The 19614-nt window shown below is 41.7% G+C and overlaps 1 long non-coding RNA gene across 1 annotated transcript; it reads right to left on the bottom strand.

Moving 5' to 3' along the window:
• Nucleotides 1–3195: 3195 nt before the first annotated feature.
• Nucleotides 3196–5927, bottom strand: Gm31731. The gene is made up of 3 exons (XR_374672.3): nt 4924–5927; nt 4294–4394; nt 3196–3943 (listed from the first exon to the last, which is right to left on the bottom strand). It is a non-coding gene; the product is annotated as a predicted gene, 31731 (long non-coding RNA).
• Nucleotides 5928–19614: the final 13687 nt, after the last annotated feature.

Here is a 19614-nt window from a genome sequence, read left to right as displayed (position 1 = left end):
AAGAGATACTTCTCAATTCTAGAGAATCAAAATTACCTAATTCGTTGAAGAATGTGTCTAAACCCCGTCTCTAAAGCTGAATGGAGAAGGAAAAGAAATTAAACTTCCCGTGAGCAGCATTTCGAGATAATGTCTTATTGTTCTTGTCTATTTGTTTGTTTTTATTATAGTCACAGCTAAGTGTGACACAGCAAGACACAAGCAGGCTCTTTATAGCATTTCTACCTTCTTTTGCCTTTCTTCCAATGGGGGGGCTGCAGGGAGAAGACTGGGCCTCTGGACCTCCTTCCCTAGAGGCCCTCGCTCAGCAGGTAAGAAGATAGTCTCTGGGGTTAGAATGCCTTCATTTCTCTCTGGCTCTTCCAGAGTAATCTATTACATTAGTTAGGGTCACCCTGATGACTGTCTCAAATAGATTTTGAATTACAGTTCTTTGTACAAACACAACAGAATTGTATTTTTTCTCTTGCATAACAATCAAATGTTTTGGGGGTTCCTCAAGAGTTATTGTGCCCCTGATCTGATTGAGGGAAGAGGCTCCTTTGTCTTGGGGCTGATTCTCAGTCTGCTAGAAGCTCTGTGTTTCTGCATCCAACCAGCTGATGATTTGAGAGTGACTTCATTAAGGTGCAAAGGAAGCTGGGAAATGTAGTTCAGAGATGGGCAACTGTTTCTTGAGTTGTGTTTGAGTCTATGGAAAGGATGTCAATTTTTTTTTCTTTTCTTTTCTGAAAATCAAGGTGTCCCCTGTGTGTGCTTGGGCAAGGTAAATCAGTTTGTACTTCATTTTAGCTCTTTTATCTATAATAAAAGCAAATTTTAAAATACCCAATTTTAGAACCATTACATGGATTAAATGAAATAATGTACCCAATATAACTGTCATACAAAAAGTACTTAATAAAAGCCTTTATTTCATCTATTTTTGCTGCTGAAATTTGTTGTTATTTTATGTCTATTCAGCAGATATTCATAATTCATGTATTACTCTGATTAAAATAACTAGACAAATAATTTGTGATAAAACACATTCATTTTCTGACCAAAGAGACTGTCTTGGGCAGGATGTAAAACTGCACAGTGCAATAGCTATGAAGGATCTGAAACCTGCCAGTAAAATCCAGGCCCCGCTACTTCCTGTTGTGTGCTCTGTACTCAGACAATATTTAGAAGTTGAAGTAAATATAAATTTCTTTGAGGGGGCAGCAAATGTGCGATCATTTCATTAGTTACTGAACAATTTTAGTATTTCTTCCCATACCATTTCCACTAAGAGTCAAATGTACTTGTTGTTGACTCTATCTGTACAGAAGTAAAGGACTCCAGAAAGATCTCAACCCTCGGTGTAACCCAGTTTCGCACCAAGAAAACCCCTCGGTGAATGGGAAGGTGTGGTTTTCCTGTTTCAGATGTCTGAGAAATCCCACGGTCACTAGGAATCACAGGAAAGTAAAACAGAGAACAAAGGAAGTTAGCCAAAGCCCTGTCCACTTTCCGGGAGACCACACAGCTCATTAGGGTGTTTCGAAATTGGACCCGTGTTTATCCACTTCCATGAAGCAAGGACACCTGGGTCAAAGCACAGCACACCTGACCCATCCCACGGTCACTTCAGTGTAAGAGAGTTCAATCGAATGGGCACCATTGGTGGGATCCTTGATTGAGCTTCTAGGTTTACTCCTCAGAGCACCTACCCAACCTTAGGCAATCTGCCTAACATTTGAAGCACTACGCCTGAACTGTAGATTTCATTGAGACAATTATGTAGCATGCTTGCCATAGTATTTGGTTCTTAGTATATTAACAGGATAGAGGACTTCATACCTACTCAGTTTTATGAGGTTTTGGGTTTCTTTTTTTTAAACTTACCTATTTGTGGGATTCGCATACAAACCCTATGGTGATAGAATGTTCTGACTTTAAGTGTGAGGAAACTGAGGATTCGGGGGCTGATGTTCCCCAACATCTAAGTTGTGTCAGGTTCAAGCCCATCACCACAGTTTGTCATCTTAAGCCCTGAATCACACTGCTTCTTTGTAAGAGCCCAGAAATGGTGTCCTTGTTTACAATTTCACTAAAATGCAAAGGTTCAGAATTCAGTTCTGAAATATTTGAGGATGTAAGCCTAAAATCTGGGCCATTCTAGAATAAGGGCTTACAACATTTGGCTCACTGGTAGCCTAGTTGTGGAGGGAGTGAATGGGAGAATGCACGAATGACCAACTGAATAGACATAGATGAAAAGTTTTGTGTTATCTACATCCAGGAATGTAGCCCAGAAAGACATCTAGATAACACCATCAGCAGAGGACAAAGGCCTTACGTCACCACAATATTACAGTAAGCGTGACGCAACCATTCGGTAGTACTAGCCAGGTTGGAATCATAGAGACTGTACCATAGAGTCCTGGATGGTAGAACATTGAGCCCTCTCAAGAAGCAGTTCAGGATAGTGGCCTGGATTACTCATATGTGTATCAAAGAGACTTGCCAGAGTCTATCACTGGTCCCTGTTGGTTTTATTTTAAATCATTATCTAACCTCCTAAAGCTTCATTTGAAGTGTCATTATCTTGTAAGAACCTGAGTGTCCTCTCTGTTACACTGGTTATTAATATGCATTTAATTTTATGAATGCTTTGTCTGCATGTATACCTGAATGCTAGTAAAGGGCATTAGATTCCATTATAGATGGTCGTGAGCCACCCAGTGCTTGCCAGAAATTGAATTCAGGACCTCTGGAAGTGCAGCCAATGCTCCTCACCACTGAGCCATCTCTCCAGCTCCCTACACTATTTGTTTAAGTACGACAGGTCATTGCTTCAGTCAGAGAGTACTGTAGATTAAGGGGGTGGTATGTAGGGCAGGAATATGATTTTCTAGTTTTTGTGAAACAATTATAAATAGTTGAGAAGCCACAGAAATCTTACATGAGGGATGGCTCATCTGTAGGACTAGAAAGGCCACTGGGACCAGTGAGCCAAGGGAAGAGGTGGTTCACAGCAGACGAGGCTACAGCACAGCTTTAAAAATAGCCATGGTAATTTTGCAGCAAAACAGAACAATGAAGGCAGGAGTCATGGTGCTCAAAAAAGACACTGGCCCCAGCACAATGGGCTTTCATTGGCTAAGCTATTTTCATAGCAAATCCAAATTTCAAAATGTCAACCTGATAAATAGGAGAGATCAGAAAGGATAAAGTCAGGGTGTTTTTCTTTAATACTTTAAGAATAATAAAAAGAAACATGCTCTTGTTTCTAACAGTCTTTTAAAGCTTTGAGGGGAAAAAAAAGATGTGCTTCGAAGGGACCCAGTTATATCTTTTCTAGATGCTATTTTAATACACACAACTATTAAGTAGGTTTAGACCATATTACAAGGCTCATTTTTTCCTCTGTAATATTCTCTAGAATATTGGTTAGAATTCAATAACCATGAAGAGCTATAAAAGTTTAAAACATAATACCTTACTCTAATTTCCATTTTCTTCTGCATGTGAATGCTGTCCTGGTAGATCAGGGTCTGCCAGCATCTGTCAGAATACGGTCTGGCAGCTGGCTCCGTGTGTGTTTGCTTCTGAGTTACGCTCCCCTATGTTTGGAAGTCATCTCTGCTGGTTTTCGAAATCATTGACTAGTAAATAGCAGACAGTACTTAATCCCCCATGCTTTCCCTGCCCTCTCAAAACAGAGAATAAATACTATTCACACCATAGGATTGCGTTGTGGCTAGGATGAAAGAAGGTAAAGCATTTAGTGTAGATCTGATTGACAGTAGCTGCTTCTTGGGGTTAACTTCCTTGCCACCACTTGCAGTCTTGGATAAGCTGGGTGATGTTCAGTGGATCATTTGATTCTCTGATTCCCAACTCTGTCCAAGAAAGATGCTAGGTAGCTCTGGGGTCCTTCAAAGTCTTGGGAACCAATACAATTCTTTAAAGAAATCTGTGTGGCATACAAGGAATTTGTATAGAGTATGTTTGGCATATTTCCACATATGATATCTCTTAAAAATTTGAAAGACAAAACAAAACAAACAAACAAACAAACAAAAAACCCCTCTGCACAGTTTGCATCCTAGATCCATGAAAAATTTTCCGAGTAAAGCAGCTTCCTTGGGATAGACAGATTTTCAGTTGGGATAGACAGATTTTCAGTTGAACAGCTTCCTCTTCAAGAGGAAGATTCCCTAAAACCCAATCTTATACCTGAGATTAGAGGTGAGGCCATTGCGGGTTTTCAAGAACCAGACAAATGGGCACAGCTGGAAAGAATAACAAGACTTTCCACCCTACCGTGTCTTGGCTGTATGTTCCTGTTCAATCGTCATTTAAACACAAAGGAAAGATGGTGGAGGCCAGTCTGCTCTCCAGAGTGAGATCCGGGCTAAGCAGAGCTATGAAAACAACACAAAACAAGAATGGCAAAGGGATTGACAGGGTGTGGCGTGACTGTCTGCTAAAGCTGATCTTGCATTGTTGTGGAGTAGCCTCTGGATAGACCCTGTGGCTGAAGGAAGCAAGGTCAAGGCAAGTCCTTCAGCTACCTACAGTACTTGGAGAACTCTGCAGGCCCTGTTCCTCAGACTAAAGAGCTTCTAAAGTGCACCCCTAGCATGAACTTGCCCTCCAGGTCTGTCCACCTTCCCTCTGAGGCTTAATACATGCAGAGTATGTGAAAACTTCACATGTAGGAGAGTACAGGAGGCAGGGAAGAGAGGAAAGGGGAGGGGAGGGGAGGAGGGAGGGGAGGAGGGATGGAGGGGGAGAATCTCCCTCCCTCACACTGTCACACTGAACAATCTTTCTCTCCACCTTGTGGCCTTCATATACTCTCTCTTTTTCCCACCGTCCTTCCACCCCTCACCTCCCACCCCAGGTCTGGTGTGTTGTCTGTTAGTACTAAGTCCAAGCACTCGGTTTTACCTATCCTTTCCTGCAGCACAGGGAGTAGGACTTGGAGATGGCTTCCCAGCTCTGCAAGGAGACGGTCAAAGCAGTAGTGTTGCGTCTGGGAGCTTGAGGTCAGGCGTCTTCAAGAAGCAATCCCTTCTGCAATAAGGGGCTGAACATCCGCGGCCGCGGTGCTGCCGTGTTAGTATGCTAGCCGAGTCTTTGTCTCTTTGCTGAACCTTATCAAATATTCCTAAGATTGTCTACCTTTTAGCATAATTGGAGAACATCTTAATGCCTCACAAGCCACTTTCCCCCAACCTTATCAAGGACATTTTCACGCAAACTTGGCAGGGGCCAGAACAGGGGACTCTCCTCATCACGGAGGCTGCCGCACATTGTCAGGGCTGCTGGCCACAGCGCCAGTGGCTGGGCTACCACCACTGCCTTCGCCTCCTGATCCACCCTCTGTCCTGAGGCCTCTTATGTGCAGGCCAAAGTCTGTGTAGGAGTGTGGAGCTTAGCGTGGACCAAACAGTCTTTGATCTAGAGGTTTTGTTCACAAGCATGTATGCCCACACGCAGACTCACAGGGCGAAGAGCAGGGGGCATGAACGGCTGACTGACAGTCTGCTTCTGCTTCTGGAGTTGAAGGGTGTTCCAAGATTGATCTAATAGAAAAGTTAGAGGTTGTAAGTTCAAAAGGGAGGCAGCCACAAATGGCAAGTGTTCGTAAACCTGAAGTAGAATTCCCTGAATTTGTAGAGTGGAAGAAGAGACACAGCTGTGACCCAAACAGAAAAAGGACTATCCACTGGAGGAAGACCCACTGATTGCCCTGTCAGCAAACAGAGCTTAGCACATAGGCATCTCAGAATGTTGGTGGCTGTGGCTCTCAGTCTGATGGGTGGGTACAGGAGGCTTGGGGGATGATTTCTGAAAATACCTGCTTCTTAGACTCTTCCCAGATTTACTGCGTGAACAGGTCCACGCTGAGGGTGGCGAGCAGGAAGCCAGGTTATGTCTAAACTCCCAGATAATTCTGAAGCAGTTGGTCCGTTGGCTGGTCAGTAGACCTCTGAGAAATCCATTTCTCAGTCAGCAGGCAAGATGAGCAGAGATGACCAGAAAGACATTGGAAAGAACCACACTAAGTGTAACTCTCTTGTGCTCAGTATAGTACAGAGCAGATCTCATTTTGGTCTCGCAGTAGCCCTAGCGGCCTGCGCTGCAGTGCACACTTTCCAAATAGACTATGCATCATACAGAGACCACGGGAGGCCACAAAGCTGGTAAGTGGCCCAGAATCTCTACCCCACCGTGACTCCAAGTCTATGCCTGAGCCTAGGGTCTGGAGAGTTCACATAGTGACCTGCTAATGTAACTTCAGTGACTCACAGATTAGGCCTTAGATACAATGCTAAGCACAGGTTTGGGCCAGTCATCTTGAAACTAGAAAAGAGTAAGTGAGGGGGGTGGGTGGAGTTTTATATAGCACTAGAAAGTGGTATTAGCTTGGTTTCTTCAGCTAAGAAATTAATTGAGGTTTTTTTTGTTTTTGTTTTTTGTGGGTTTTTTTTTGCATATGTGTGTGATGTGTGATTGTATGAGTGTCTCGAGTGTGTTCGGGTGTACGGAAATGTGTGTACATGTGGAAGCCTGCCATCCACACTGACTGTCTCCCTCGATGGTTTTCCAGCTTATGTATTGAGGTGGCATCTTTCGCTGAATGCTGGCATTTCCACTACTCTAGCCAGCCAGCATACACCTGAGCTAATTACCTTAGCTGGGGTTACAAATAAACTGTGACACCTATTTGTGCGGGTCCTATGATTTGAAACATCTTCCTAAACTGCCTCTGTGTGTGTGTGTGTGAGTGTGAGTGTGTGTTTAATTTTATAGGAAGAAAATTGTGTGGCCAAGATTTTAGACTCCAACCTCCAGCTTAACAACTCTTAGCCAACCGAATTTATGCCCCCTACTTTTATTAAGGGGTAGGGGTGACAAATGATGCCCACAGATTAAGAATTTTACTGAATTTGATATTTAACAACTTCTAGAGAATGTTGAACTCAATGTCCTTTACATTCTTTGCCTGTGGTCAGGATGTCCCCAGTGAGACCTGATGCTTTTTAAACTAAGGGTAGTGTCATAGAGGAAGGTCAGGAGGGGTGGTGTAACACATATGCTTTGTAAAGGGGATGAGCAATTCAGTGATATATATATGTATATACATATATATACGTGTGTGTGTGTGTGTGTGTGTGTGTGTGTGTGTATTCAAACATTAGGATGAGTTTGAAACCACCATAATGAAAGGCAGGTGAGTCTCAGAAAAAGGCTAGTAGCATCTTACTAGTCTGAGCTCTGTGTTCTACCAAGAGGCAGAAAAAAATGTTCAAAAGGCTTTTTCTCTATCCATAATCCCTTGATCCTTTATTTCTGTAGGAGATAAGCAATAATTTTTCTGCCGGCCACAGAAAGATTCCCAAGGAGCCCAGAAGCATCCCTAGATTATAGAGAATTTATAAAGTTGGCAGACAGACATGGGAAGGTGATTTCCTTTGCTTTAGTTCCTATATCATTTTCCACTTAAGAAATTCAAAATACTAGACTTTTTTTGGTCATCTACATCCTTCGGAGTATGAAGAAAAGATCCTGTAAATGTTGCTTAGTAGAGGAGCTAGGGGAATCTATCTGACCTCAGGAACAGAAGGGGCACCAGGGGCATGATCTGTGGGTCCTTTGCCTCCTGTGTTCCCCATTAGCAATTCCGCCTGTCATTTATCTTCTGCCTTTGCAAATGTGGCTTCAAATTCTGTTCTGGTTGAAGTCCACCCTAACCCTATCTCTACTGTAAATCATATCTTGGTTTTTAAAAAATGAATTTAAAAGCATCATCATTTTCCTTTTTTAAATTAATTAATTTTGCATCCTAGCTACAGTTTCCCTCCCTCCTACCTCCCCTCTTCACCACCCACCACCCGCGCTCCTCCTCCATTTCTCTTCAGATAAAAGCTGGTCTTCCATGCATATCAACCAGCCATGGCATATTAAGTGCAGTAAGGCTAGGCACCTCCTCTCCTACGAAGGCTAGACAAGGCAACCGAATAGGAAGAAAGGGTTCCAAAGGCAGGCAACAGAGTCAGAGATAGCCCCTGCTCTCACTGTTAGGAGTTCCACTGTGGTTCTAAATTCAGTCTCACAGCTAGAGTGTATGAACTCTGCTTGGGCAGTCAAAATGGGAGGTGTTAGGCTATGAACATAGCCTAAGATGGGGATCCAGCTTGGGTAAGATGCAGGCTGAGGCTGAAGCTGGAGACTGGATGATGAAGGCTTTCTCCCATGGTCATTCTTGATGAGAGAGACAGTCCTTGGCTCGAAATTGTTTATTGAATGTTCATCATGGAGAATAGATGCATACGAATCACCTAGGATGGACCAGAGATTAAATATCTTTTGCAGGAAGGAATGTCCAGGAAAGGAAGCTTATTGGCTAAACCCTCTGGGCCAGCCCATCTAGATACCTCATTAGCATGGAGAACTCTGTGCTACATGACTAGTCGTCATGATCTTCCCAGGGGGGTTGTGGTCTCATGTTCCAGGACAGGACCCAGGTCGGAAGTAGATGAAACTCCTACTATCCTCAGGCTTGAGGCTGCTGGGGTTTCTGAACCTACTCGACCATCCTGGTTTTTGTCTGGTGACATAGTTCCACTCACTCCACATCCCATAAGAAGACCAAGCTATACAACTGTAACATATGTGTGGAGGGTCTAGGTCAGTCCCATTCAGACCCTAGTTGATGGTTCAGTCTCTGTGAGCTCCTATGGGCCCAGGCTAGTTGATTCCATGGGTTTTCTTGTGGTTTTCACAATCCTTCCTCCCATTCTTCCATGGGATTCCCCAAGCTCTGTCTAATGTTTGGCTGTGGGTCTGTACATCTGTTTCCATCGGTTGCTAGGTGAAGCTTTTCTGATGACAGTTGGGGTAGATGCTAATCTATGAGTGTAGCAGAATATCATTAGGAATCACTTCCTTGACTTTTTATTTTCATTCATGTTTGGTTCAATCTAGATGTCCCTCAACTAAAGAATGGATAAAGAAAATATGGTATGTTTACACGATGGACTATTACTCGGTTATTAAAAGCAATGACATCATGAAATTTGCCAGCAAATGGATAGAACTAGAAAAGATCATTCTGAGTGAGGCACCAGTCACCAGATCCAGAAAGACACGCATGATGTACACTCAATTACAAGTGGATATTAGCTGTGAAGTAAGGAAAACCATGCTGCAATCCACAGATTCAAAAAGCTAAGGAACAAGGAGGGCTCAAGAGGGGACACATGAATCTCACTGAGAAGGGGAATAGAATAGATATCACAGGTGGATGGGGGAGGAGACTGATCAGGGGTGTGGGTAGGGGTGGAAACAAGAAGGATAAAGTGTGGGTAAGATGGAAGAAGGGATTACTGGAAGAGACAACTGGAATGGGGTGGGTCATCTCTGGGATAAACTAGTAACGTAGGACAATGGACACTTCTAGGAATCTAGGAGGGTGATCGTAGCTAAGAATCCTAGCAACAGGGGCTAGAGGGGAGGGATGTGGAACCTGAATCAGCCATCTCCTGTAACCAGGCAAGACTTCAATAGCGGGATTAGGAGACCAACCCAGCCATAAAACCTTTGACCTACAGTTTGTTCTGCCTATGAGATACATTAAGATGAGTGGCTTAGAAATTGAGGGAGTGGCCAACCAATGATTGGTTTAGCTTGAGATCCATGCCATGAAGAGAGATCCTACTCCTACTCCTACTCCTGACACTGTCTGGAGGGCCAGAAACCAGAAACTGATACCCCAGAGCATATAATCTCTCTTTCTTTTTTAAGACAGCGTCTCATTCTGTCTAGCCTGGAGGTCCCATAGTCCTTGCTGGTCTTGAGCCCTTGGTAGTCTTATTGTTTTAGCCCCACAAGTGCTGGGATTAAAAATTTGAGCCACCACTCCATGTAGAAAATGTCACAACCTCGTAAAAGAACCGTAAAAGCAAGTAATTATCCACTAGAAATGAAGTTCCCACTCAAAGGAGAAAAATGAGTATGGAATTTTCATAGACATTTTTGTGTGCTGAGTGCTGTAAGCCATCCTTCTCTCTGTGTCTCTCAGAACTTCCACTGGATCCTCCCATCTGCCTCAGTGGGAGTTTTTGAGATGTGTAGAGAAAGAGATTTGCTGACCTTTAAAGAGCACTGATCCATTTGGGTATCTACTGTCGGCTGTGCAATGACTTCAATATTTCAGTGGAGGTTTTTAATGGGAAGAAGGTACAGGCCACACCTTTATCTCTACCCAACTATTGAAAATAACTATATTTATGGCATCAGAGGTATTATGGGTGAGCTTTAGAGTCACTTTACCATGTGACAACCAAATAACAAAACTTGTTTTGAGTGGGGCAGAGAATGGATGCAGTGTAGAAACTAGTTGAAACAAAGGAGCTTGTTAAAAAAAAAAAGTAGTTTTTCTGTGGAGTTAAAGTAGACATATGAGCCAGTAGATTTATGGGCCTTTATAATCTAGGAGTGGCTGCCTTCCATTTGAGAAGGGACAGAGAAAGGTTCCCGTTGTAAGGAAGGGCTTCGTGTCTCCTTGGCTGGGATAAAAGTTGTTTTACTCTAGTACTGTGGAGATGAAAATAAAAAAGACTCTCAGAGTTTACTTTTAGTATTCTGGGTTCAACAGTATAACACAGGGGACTTCCTAGGTATGCCAAGAAATCCAAATGAGATGGAGAGAAGGGTTTGTTCACGTAGCGGCCTCTCTACCCCTTCCAGATGTTAGGACAAGAGTCCCTTGTGAGATAAGTGGCTTTGCAATTATTGCAAAGGGAATGTTAGAACACCCTTGAGAAGCAAGCCTAATTCAGTGGTAGGATATTACAATCATCCAAGGAAGGCAGGATCAGAATCCAAGAAGTAACCGGAACTGATTGTAGGAACAACTGCGGTGGTTGGAAAGAAGCCAGAAGGTGAGACTTGAAGACAGTTTCCAAGAGGTAATTTTATCGTTTTCTTTTAATGTACGGATGAACTATTTGACACAGCCTCAAATTGTCAAGTGTGATAGTCAAACAATGATGAAAGGCTTGCCAGTAATTATGATTCACTCAGCCAGTCTTGAAAAATAGAACAAAACAACATAGGAAAAAAGAAAAAGAAACTGAGCAGAAAGATCTCTTGGGTCTGTGTGTTCCTGGTCCTGTTTGCGCAGCAGTCACAGTTCTTAACAGAGTAGCTTCCTATGTGGAATGTCTGTGGTGGAAAGCGAGGAAATGCCTAGCCACGGGGGAAGGGGCAGCTGAGCAGCGCTGTTCATTTATTTTCTCACTGTTTCCCAAATGAAGTTGCCACAAAAATGTGGTGAAAGGGGGATAGAGCAACATAATTTTAACTGACCAAAATGTTATTAAATAGATCAAACCAGTGAATCCTAATGGCATCGATGATACGAAAGACTTCAATGAATGAATGCTTTGGGGGAAATGTATTATTATGAACCCGGACTGTTAAAACTATGTTCTAGGAGACTTTTACTCTATTGCCAGGAAAGAAAGTATTCTTCAACTTTGTTCACTCACCACAAAGGGTACTGGCTTTCCATACAAAAATAATAAGTTTGAGAAGGTGCCAGCACACTTTCTTAGCATAAAGTTAGTACTTTATAAATGTGAATATGTTGAATCTAAAACTAAGTAATTCCCTCACACATTGAGTTTTACTGCTAAGCTATTTTATCCCTTTGGTTGAGTTTGTATAATATATACCAGCCTCTAACTACCTCTATTCCTAGTCTGTCCTTCTAAAAAGAATCCTTTAGCTTTCTTGTCCCTGGTTCCTCATTTTCTTCAGATCACCTGGCCAGGTGCCCTGCTCTGTCACTATGCATCCACTGACCTAGATGTTGTGAATTGTCAAATTCATTAACATTTCAGTTCTCAATTTTCATCTCTTGCTAGAGTCTTTAACTGTCTCTGTCTCCCGCTCCCTCCTTCCCCCTCAGAGAGAGAGAGAAAGACAGAGAGAGACAGAGACACAGACACACACAGAGGAAGGAGGGAGGGAGGGAGGGAGGGAGAGAGGGAGAGAGAGAGAGAGAGAGAGAGAGAGAGAGAGAGAGAGAGATTTTTCCTGCACCTGTATTTTTGTTCAGTCTTCCCTTAGCCTTTCTGAATTGGTTTTTGTCATAGTGTTTCCTCTCCTTATCTTTATTTCCATCCCTTAAAGGTTGTAGTTCTTCTAGAGTTTATCCTCCTACCCCCTTCACATTTGATTTTTAACACAAAAACTTATCCACAGTGTCAATTCCGACCCATCCGTCAAGCCAGTGAGTCCAGGTTATATGTAACTGAGGTCTCTCTTGAGTTCCTGAGACTCAGTGGCAGTTCGCTCTGGACATTACCACTGAGGTGGTTCGTGAACAATGCAGTGTTGCCACATCTAGAATCAACCTTGTCTCAATTCTGTGCTTGGTAGCTTCTCCTCCAATTCCCCATCTTCGGCTCAAGAATTTGTGAAGTTGAAGCCATCTGCCCAGTTGGATACCATCCTCTCAGTTGTTCACACTGAAAACCTATGAGTATTTTTAATTCCCTTCTCAGGTCCCACTTTGACGTCCTTGTGGGTCCTCCTGTGCTCTCGAGCCATGGGCTATTCCCACTTGTACGACTTGAGTTCAGAGCTTCACTGTTGTAGCCATCTGTGCCCTTCCATCTTCCATCTTCACTGGTTCTTCTTTCATAATTCAGAGTAGTGCTGAACGTGTGGATGCAGAAGCAAGCATGGCCAACAGCATTCCTGCCCTTGTGATGACTCTACTAGGACCCTGTAGTCACTCTAAAGCCCAGAGCTGCTCATATCATTCCTTGTCCAATGTCATGCTTCAGAGCTATATCTGCCTTTCTTACAGTGGTTTGCAATGGATTATAGGAGACACGATTCAATTACCTTACCTTACAACCTCTTCTGAGATTGGACGCATGGTTACCCAAAATGGAAGGCATTGTCTTCTAGATTGCCAAGGAGCTGGCATGGTAGCCACAGAACTGAGTTCTGGCTAATGAAAAGGAAGCTTCTTTTAGTCAGCTAGTCTAGCTTGCTAGTGGGATTGGGGCAATTTTTGGCCCTCTTTATTTCTTCTTTGATTTGCTGCACAAAGTGCTGATTTGGGTCCAGCAGCCATCTAGAGTAGCAAGGAATTTCATGGATGGAAGGGAAGCATGCGTGGACAGTGAAAAAGATGGGACCCCAAGTCACATGTGCACACAAACCTACACCCATAATCACACAAGTGTACACATCACACATACATATAACACACACACACATACACACACATTTTAAAAATACACAGAGAAAAATATCCCATAGGGAAAGTGAGATGAAGTTGTAAATCATAATTCCTTTCACCAATTAAAGAAGACTGTCTTTTGATGATGTAGAGCAGACAAAAAAATTCCCGGAGTTTGCATGAAAATTTTGAATCTGTTTTCATGTTGAAAGACTACTACAATTTTCCCCATCTCTCCCTTTTTTGTGCTGTCACTGAATCCCTTGTACAAAAGTCACCTCTTGGGTTCCTCATGTCGATTTGCCTCAATTATCTCTCAGCACTGCTCTGACCTACCTATTTATGGGAAGTGGCAGGAGCCTTATGCTTTCTCCAGGGACTTCCCTCCTCCTTTCACGGAGAAGGTCTGACAGAGACCAGATCTTATTTCTCTTAAGAACTAAACTCTCTCACCTAACTTTATAATTTATGTCAGCCATCATCTTTCTGGGAAAAGGACTATATTTTCTACCAATGAAGAATGAGCTGGAACAAGCATAGAGGAGCAAAGTGTAGTGATATGCAAAGTCAGGGCATAGCCTAGTACTGAAGGCAGCTCAGCAGGACAGAATCCTGGGTTCAAGATGCAGTGAGCTGATAGTCACACCAGCCTTACTTTTACATGTTCGGGGTCTGTTGTTGCTCCAACCGCTCTGCCCACCATCCCTCCATCTACTTTTCTCTTTCTCTCTCTGTTGTCTCTTGATGATGGGCTCTACATACTGTCTCCAACATTCCACTTTCCCTGGATGATCTCAGCCACCCCAGGACCATAGGAAACAGACATTTCTCTCCAGATGCAGAGCAAGCGAGCCAGGTGCCTGCTGCTCCCAGGTAGTTTTCTCCTTTGTATATTTCTACAATATTTCTACACCACTCTGGGTCTGATGACATCAGCTCAGGTAACACTTTAAAAGTTGAATTTCAGAAATTGGCCCAATATTACAGAAGATAAGACTGAAAATTCATTTATTTAGGCTATCGACTTTTTGGGGTAATAATTATGAGATTTTCCTCTCTTCCAGTTCTGAACTTGGCTATTCAAACTCATTAGGACTAAATGCACACCTGTAATCTCCCTTCTGTTCTCAGACTACCTCTCCTCCAGCACACCTTACTTAGAAAATCCTACCACTACTAAAATTGTTGCCCTAAGAGAGATATTGACTCTGGCTTTTTACTTCCTCCATCTGAGGCCATGGTATAGCCTTCCCCTACCACTGGGACTGATATAAGATGAGTACTGGTGAAGAATCACAAGAGCCTTCTTCAATCCGGTGTCAGTGTGTTCTTTACAAAAACGTCTGTCATCAGATTTGGACATGCCCTGATAATCTCAAATGGTCCTCTCATCCCAAGATCTGTAATTACATTTTCAAAGATTCTGTTTCCAAACACAATAAAATTCAAAGGTTCCAGGGGTTAGGGTTTGAACACACTGTGTGTGCATAGGGATGGAATGTCACCTACTAGGTGGAATCAATCTTTCCATAGATGCCAAGACTGAGAAAGCATAGGCTAGAATAACCAGACGAGATTTTAAAGCAGTCACAACAAAGGCTCTTTAATGGGCAATTATGAACATTCTTGAAATAAATGAAATAGCAGAAAGCATTTATAAGGAAACAGAAAATATCTCCACAGAGTTAGAATGTACTAGAAGAACCAAGTGAAATACACACACACACACACACACACACACACACACACACACACAGAGTAAAGCTTGGGGCTCAACAGAAGAAAAGGGGGACATGGGAAAATCTGGAAAAAAAGAAAAACAGAAATCCAATTTGAGCAATACAGGAAAATACACTACAAAATAATAGATGAAAAATAGACCCTCAGAGACCTTGGGACCACTACAAGAGAGCTAACATCTCTGTCATCATAGTTCAGTAAGAAAATTGGAAGAAAGGATGGGGCACTACATGCTAGCCAGCAGTCAAAAGGATGTAACCCGGTACTGGTACTGGTGGTTTTATTTGGTAGCATATGATGTCTAGTTGGGTATTTATTTCCTTTAGTGCTTTCCAGCACAATCTTTCACAGTCATTGAAAGAGAACACTCAGTTCAGAATTCTTACCACATGAAAATATTTTTTCAGGAGTGTGTGAGAATGTAAGACATTCTCAGATGAGGGAGAACTAAGAGCATTAGTCTTCAGCAGCCCTGTCTTAAAAGAATGGCGAAGAAAAGTTCTCTGAGCAGCAAGGAGCAAAGAAAGAGGAGCCTTGGGGCATCAGGAAGAGCCCAGAATGTGTGAACTTCTTTAGAGATTTCTAAATTGTTTGATAATTTAAAGCCAAAATTTGACCTGTAATGTTCTTCAAATAGATATGAGACATGAAGACAACTGTATCATAATTTAATGGGATCTTATGAAAGCATACAACCAGGAAACTGTGATAAGTTACTTATACAAAACAACCAAGGGGGAAAGCACATAAGAGGTACACTCAAGAACACAATGGACAAATTAAATGGAATTCTAGGGTTAGGGAGATGGCTCCATGGGTAAAAATATTTGCTATGCATGCAAGAGTGCATGATTTCCCCAGAATCTACATAGAACTGAATGTATAGGGTAAATGTGCTGGTTTGAATAAGAATGACCCCCTTTGAATGCTTAGTCACCAGGGAGCAGATCTGTTCAAAAAGATTAGGAAGACTAGGAGGTACGGCTTTGTTGGAGGAAGTATGCCAGGACAATAAGGAACCAAACCTCTGAAACTGTAAGGCAGATCCAATGAACTGATTTCTATTTTCAGAGAAAAAAAAATTGCCTTGATCATGGTGTCTCCAACAATGACTAAGAGAGTGAGCACCCAAAATCTCAGAATTCCTATAAAGACGTGGGTGGGCGGAGACAAGAGAATTCCCAGAAGCTCCTGGGCCAGCTAGCATCAAACAGCAAAGGACTCTGTCTTAAACAAGGTAGAAGGTGGGGCCCAACACCTATGATTATTCGCTGACCCAGACGTGTGACATGGCACATGTGTGCCTCTATTCACGAACATGAAGGTACCCACACCTAGATACAAAATGCACATACACACACATAGGCAAAATTGAACTATAAAAATAAATTCAAATATTCCATAGGAAAATCAGAAAAGAATCCAATAAACCAACAGAGAAACAAAACTAGTGATACAAAAAAAAAAAAAAAAAAAAAGATTTATAAAGCCAGGCATGGTGTCACATGCCTTTAATCCCAGCAGTCGGGAGGCAGAAGCAGGCAGATTTCTGAGTTTGAGGCCAGCCTGGTCTACAAAGTGAGTTCCAGGACAGCCAGGGCTATACAGAGAAACCCTGTCTTGAAAAAAAAAAAGATTTATGTCTTAGCATGTCAATAATTACATTAAATTTAAGTAAACTAAATCTATCAATCAAAAGAATAAGCTGAATTAAAAGGAATTGACTCAACTATGTCCTGTTCTCAAGGAAACCTTCAAACATGATAGAGATAACCAAACATACAAAGATGGTAAAGAAAAAAAAAAAAGAAATGTTCCATGTAAGCACTAATCCAAAGCCAGCAGGAATAGCTATACTAACAGGCAAACCTCAGCGATAATAAAATTATTACAGACTGAGATAAATACTCCACAAAGATAGAAGCATCAGCACACCAAGAATACAGAGAAATGCCAAGTACACAGGAATTTACCAAACAACAAAACTTCAAATCACGTCAAGCAAAACTGGCAAAACGGAACCATGAAATGGAGAACCCACAGATATAGTCAGAAAGGTCAACACCCTGCCCTCAGCCATCCACAGGACCATTAGCAGGTCAAGCGGCAAGAATATAGAAAAACTGAGAAGCACACTGAACCAAGCAAGTGTCTGTAGGTGACTCTACCCAGTAATACAAATTATTATTTTCAGATGCCTTTATAATACATGCCAAGATCATGCCCAGAATTATTTAAAAAGTTCCAAATTAATAAACAGAAATCAATTAAAGATATCCTCTGACTATAATGCAATAGAATTAAAAATCACAGGATAATGCATAGTACTAATTACACATACAAGGGGAGCAGAGAACTCACACGTCAATAATCTAAACTCCTCCCATCCAAGAACTTAGGAAAAGATGCATGATACCAAAGGGAAGTGCTCAGGAGCAGAAATCAATAAAAGGAAAAAATACAACAGAAATGACAGATAGAAAGATCTGGCTTTTTGAAAAGTTCAAGATTGACAAACTTTTAACAAGACTGGCATAAATAAAAGGGAAAACTGGAAATTAATGACTAACATTAGGAATGAAACAATGACCTTCCCTGCAGATTCTGCAAACATCAAAAGAATCACAAGGCAATAATTCGAACATCTCAATACACAAATAATTGGCAACTTACATGAAATGAACCACTTCTACACATGAAATGTATAAAACACTGCGATCCACCTAATATGACACAGATAATTTGAATATCCCAAACCTTCTAAGGTTTATTATAACCAAGACAATTTTCTGAACTTTTTTCCCAACCTATGTGTATTTTTCCCCAATTCTTTAACATATAATTTAAGTCAAATAGAGGCCAATTGTAACTTGAATTATTAAAGTGTTAAAATGTAAATTGTTGTATATTCTTTTTAAAGACATGCATTCTCAAAAAAAAAGGCAAAAAAAAAAAAAGAAGAAGAGAAATAAATAAAAACAAACAACCAGAAATTTATATCAAGAAAAATACAGATGACCACAGAAAACTTCTGCCCTGCAAAAGATAATGTCAAGAAATATTTGGTAAGGGACTGGACTGGTAGTATCCTGCTGAAGACACCACATGCTTTGTTTGCGGAATATGGAGAAAACCAGGAGAAGTAAGTTAGACTTCCTCCTCTCCCATGTCCTGTGTGGCTTGATCCTGGAATTGGGGTGGGGGTGGGGCAAACACAAGTTCCCACCCCCACCTGCCACCCTGACAAATTCTGATGGAGTTGACTGAGGAATTTTCACAAGCTTTCAGGGCAATTATAATAATCCAGGTGGTAGGTGCCTGCTCCCAGTTAGGGAAACCACACATTTCAGTCAATAGACTTACGCCACACCTAGTGTCCTCGTGTAAAGGACAGTTGTATGAACTGTAAGAGCTCCTGATAGCCACAGGAAATGCTGATCTTCAGCATCTTGCTAAAGATCCCCTTTATCGCCAAGTGTAAAGCAGTTGCTAGAAATCTAATCAAAACTTCCTTTTCAGAAGTTAATTAACACGTTTTATGTCCTAGTTATCATAGCCAAAGCTATATATGTTCAGGCTGTCTTTTTGGCTGTGATTTGCCTTGTGAAGAGGAAACAGGAACAGAATAACATGCCCGCTGGGCATTAAACTACAAATGCATTTTCCTGCAGCAAAGCATTAATCTATGAAGAGCACTGCATGGAGTCTGGCCTCACCTGATTGCTAAGCCCATCCCTGAGTTCAACATTGCCCTTCTCTAGTTATTATGATTTAGGACAAAAGGTTGAGACCAACACCAAAATACATTTTACTTACAAAATATTTTCTCAGAGTGTTATTTCTAAAGTATGTGTTTTTAATATTAGGAAGAATTAAGAAAGCAGGAATTATTGGGAAAATCATAATGACCATCCAACATACAAGGACAATCATCAAAACTAACCATTTTGGTGTCTTTCCTCCATTCTGATATTACTTGTAAAGCTATTTCTTCTTAACGTATGAATTATCAAAAATAAGACATAAAATGAGCTTATCAAGAAATTACTTCTGTTGAAGTATCATCTATCCATTCTGGAGCTTAGAGGAAATCCAGGTCCCTGGCACCCCTGTGGAACCCACAGTGAAACAGATATAGTCAGCTACTTGTTTCTACACTTGTTGACGGTCCACTTCAAGCATTACCTATTGTGAGAAAATAGGGAAAAAAATAGTGTGTGTGTGTGAGAGAGAGAGACAGACAGACAGACAGACAGAGAAACACAGAGAGAGAGAGAGATCCTTGTATTCTTAGATCTTGATTCTACTCCAACCCTGAAATAATTACAGTAATTATAAAGATAAAGGGTAAAAGTCACCAAGTGCTGGCTGGGACATTCCAGAGCAGGAACAAGCTTGGCGCCATTTTTATAGTTATGCCCGTTAAGATTTAATAGACGGAAAGTTTCATTAGTGCGCTGTGCTGCAATTAACTTCAAGGAGGTTCCAGACTACTGTGTGCTGCTTTTACAAAAAGCTGTTTGGATTTCCCTTCTGAGCGGGTGCTCAAGATTTCAATTATGAAAAGCCAGTAAGAAAAAAAAAGCATTCTTAAAAATAGAACCTACAGCCTAGTCTTTTCTCATCACATA

The sequence above is a fragment of the Mus musculus genome, chromosome 2, assembly GCF_000001635.26.
Source record: "Mus musculus strain C57BL/6J chromosome 2, GRCm38.p6 C57BL/6J".
In the NCBI taxonomy this organism is placed as follows: Eukaryota; Metazoa; Chordata; class Mammalia; order Rodentia; family Muridae; genus Mus; species Mus musculus.
The sequence above is the reverse complement of the archived record's forward strand: the minus strand, read 5'-3'. Positions and strand labels throughout refer to the sequence as shown.